Here is a 4,213-nt window from a genome sequence, read left to right on the forward strand (position 1 = left end):
GAGAGAGAGAGAGAGAGAGAGAGAGAGAGAGACAGACAGACAGACAGACAGACAGACAGATATGTGTGTGTGAGTGCGTGTGTATCTGAATGTATATGTGTGTGCGTGTGTACGTGCGTTTGTGTATATGTTTGTATGTATGTGCATGCGTGCATGTGTGCGTGCGTTTGTGTGCGTAAGTGTGTGTGTGTGTGTGTGTGTGTGTGTATGTCTGTGTGTGTTGAATGGAAAACAAATTGAGTGTATAATTGCCATTAGATGGCGTAGTTATGTGAAAGCTTAAAGAAGTTCTGCTGTAATGCGGTGTTCACACATACAGGAGTAATGAAGCCGAGTAAGACAAAACTATTAAGTCCAGCAGGTCAGGACTACTCTTGATACATTTCGCCGAGCAATCGGCCTCCCTTCCAGAGTGATATTTTATGTTCGCCTTGTGAAATTATCACACGTGAAGCTTGCCAAAATTTACAGATAATTATGCTTAAAATTTTCGTCGAGCAAAAAATGAGTCTCCGAGTCAATAACTCGCCCGGGGAAAACTCGGGGAGGCTTCGGGATGTGTCAGAAATAGCTCGGCGTGCAAAGTTGCATACCTTGCCGAATGACAGTGACACGCCGACGAGATCTGAACGGTAGCCGATTAAATTTCATACTCTGCGGGTTAAATTATTGCTCGCCGTGTAAAAATCTTGCTCGGGGAGTCTGAGTTACTCTAGCACGGCTTGCAAAAGTTGACACGAGGAGCACGCGCCGTGACACAGTGACCTTTGCGTCCCTACCATAACGCACAACACACTGCCCCTGCCTTGTGAATGGTGGGGCCAATTTTCTCCAGTAGTTCTTGGGGAAACTCTGAGGAAGTTTCTGAAGGATGTCACATCTTCAACATGCAGTTCAGCCAACGGCTTCTCAAACTGTCCATACAGGGGTCTTCTTAAGAGCCATGGTCTAAACCAACAGGTCCTCCTCCTCCTCCTCTTCCTCCTCTTCTCCTCCTCTTGCTCCTCTTCTCCTCCTCTTGCACCAGCACAACAGCAAGGGCACCATATGTATACGTGAAGTGCGCATCCATCGTCTGTGTCATATGAGACATGTTGAAGGATAATGAGCACAAACAGTTTGCCCACCTCTTTATACATTAATACATTGCACGCGGACTAACTCGGCAACGGGTCGGCAAGATGGTCAGCATGGACGGTGAGTTTGTCGGCGTATGACATTTTACTCGGCCGCTGCGTTTCTTGGCTCTGCAAGTGGCCAGGATTCAAACTACTTGCTCTGCAAGACGCTCGGCAAGACGCTCGACGATATGCTCGCCGTCCTAAATTAATGCTTGGCGAGCGTCTTCCCGAGTGCTTGCCGACACAATAATGTCAATAGTCATGGCCAGACGCTCGTCACGATTAAACCCGAATTTTGTATTATCTAATCGGGAATTACTCATCCTGTGTGTGAACACCGCATTCGTGTGGCGTACGGCTTACAAATTATTAGACAATAACGACGTCATGCAATTAGGTCAATATATTAGATAATAAAGAAAGAAAGAAAGAAAAAAAGAAAGAAAGAAGGAAAGAAAGAAAGAAAGAATGAAAGAAAATAAATAAACTTTTTCACGTTAGATAGGTTTCCGTTTTATACAGGTAATTACAGAGGAATTTGCCAAGGGGGAAGCGTGGAAATTCCGCTTAAAGTAGACAGGTTTCCGTCTTACACAGGTTTCCGTCAAGGCAGGTTCGACTGGACAGTACTCAATAAGGCAACTAGATAGCAGGCGTTGACTTCGCTGTTACCGCATTCCGAATGGCGCCCGCGTCCGCGCACTCCCAACCTCTCTAATCATTGGCGTTCCGCTCGATCGGTGGTGATTAATCACCGTTGCACGAGTCCCGGGTAAAACACTTTCTCCCGACACAGAAGAAGCCCAGGAGGGAGGAGACGAGTCGTCTTTCTCAGCTCCTGTCTGTAGAGCCGTTCTTTTTGTCTCCCCTTGTCTCGACACAGACGGCGGAACCGGCTACAGAAAATCTCTGGTCTATCCTAGAGAATTGTGTCAGCTTCAGGATTGTGTCTCCGTCTGGCTTCTCGAGTGTTTTCACAAGTGCTTTATCGCCGTACCCGAGTGTTTGTCTTTGGCTCATCAGAAACGCGCAGTTTGTTCCAGAGGGAAGCACTACTGGTTAATTACGACAGATTTGGGCCCCAGAACAACTCGCTGCTTTTCGGGGATACCGTCAATTCTTTGGACTTAACTCAGATAAAAACACGAGAAATCATTACTCTCCCATGCGTATTAAAAAGCTGTAATCTAAAACTGTTTGAAATTTGTTGAAGAAAAACCAAGATAAATACTGACTGACTCTTACAATCGGCATTTGGTTAATGTACGTCGTGTGATCTCGTTCTACTGCTAGTAAAGCCGTAGCCTTTGAGAGTAACTAGCCGGATGACAACACAAGAATTGGTGTCTGGGACGAACTGAACATAAATTATTGTCGGAAGGACAGAGAAGCCAGAGAGCGTGCGACGTACGAACCGTCTTTTGTGACTTTCAAACACAAAGACTTCCTGATCCCTCACCAATCACGGGGGACTTGTACAGCCGTACGTAAACGTTTACAGGGGATCCGGGTTTGATGCTGTTGACGTACAAAATATTGTAGGGAGGCGGATTTTTTGGTGTTATGGATCAGTTCTTTCGTCTGTTGTTTGGTGTGCCTTGAAATTCGGACCCAAGTCATCTGCAACTATAACTGGGCTCTGCCAATGGGAACAATAGACGCATACAAGATCAAAATCATTTGGTCGTGGAATTGTGTAAATATTTCGTGAGATACGAGAACGCTCTTCAAACAGTGAAGTAAGTTCTGTTGTCAGTTGTGCTACTTTATGCAGAAATTGATAACAATATAAATTTATATTGTATGCAGTTACTTTCCTTTTGCTTTACATTACGCTTAAAAAACCCGAGGGTGCTACTGATGTATAAGTCTTGTTCCCTAGTCCTAGATCCCTTACCTCTCTGTTGTTTCTGTTTTGCTATTTCCAAGCACAAAACGAAAGTTATCAGATCGATGGTCCTTTCTTCACTCAATCTAAAATGAGTTTTTAAACAAGCTCTAAAAGTCAACTGTTGTTACAGAACTTGTCACAGTTATTTTCTTCTTGCAATTAAAAGGAATTTTACTCACAGTATCTTTCTTCATTACTCGTTCAAGAGGGAAAAAAATAGCATGATGAAAATTTCCTAGAGTGTAAAGGTAATAACGTTGACACGGTTGTTGTTGTTGTTGTTGTTGTTATTGTTGTCGTTGTTGTTTTACAAATAGATAGCCACTGGGGTCTTTCCTTGAAAAGGAAATTAATATTCCCAAGTTCTTAAACGAGTCACCGCATGCAGCGACCATTTATATAAATCGTCTTTCTGAAATCGTTACAGCTGTATACGGAGTTGTGCTGTTTGTATTTGTGTGTGTGTGTGTGTGTGTTTGTTCTTTGTTTGTTGTTTGTTTTAGTAAAAAGAAGCACTTCGACACAATAATGGTCATTTAGTGCTGGGTAAAAGTAAGACAGACAAACAACAACAATAGGGGGGAAAGTAAAGACGTAGGACCTACCAATGGCACACTCTAACCACCCGCATCTTTGTTGTGTAATATATATAATGCATAGCCTCCTTAATGGCATATAATAGGTCTGGTATTCATATATATACGACAAGTGCCATAGCTTCACAGGTTGTTATTGGTTATTGTAATTATTGTTGCCCCGAGGGACATAATTAAAATCATTCGGGAGGCAGGCTGCTTTGAAAAGTCAAATACAGGACGAGTGGGATAGAACATTCCCTTAAACAGACTGAGACACTCAATAAAAAAAACCTGCACGACTCTGAAATCAAACCCAAGCCTTCAGCGTGCGACAGCGAAGAGCCTACCTGCTAGACCACAGACACTTGGTCCACTTAACTGTTCCCAATAGGACGGATAACTGAAACGTTCTTTTTTTCTGGGTCATCTCCCTGGGCCTTCTCTTCAGTTTTAGTTTTTGTAAGAGTTTTACGGGGGAAGAACAAGAGAGAGGGAGAGAGAGAAAGAGAGAGAGAGAGAGAGAGAGAGAGAGAGAGAGAGAGAGTGAGTGTGTGAGAGAGAGAGAGTGAGAGAGTTAGTGAGAGAAAGAGGGAGGGAGAGGGAGATAGAGAGGGAGAGAGAGA

Source organism: Aplysia californica, unplaced genomic scaffold, assembly GCF_000002075.1.
Source record: "Aplysia californica isolate F4 #8 unplaced genomic scaffold, AplCal3.0 scaffold00197, whole genome shotgun sequence".
Classification (NCBI taxonomy): Eukaryota; Metazoa; Mollusca; class Gastropoda; order Aplysiida; family Aplysiidae; genus Aplysia; species Aplysia californica.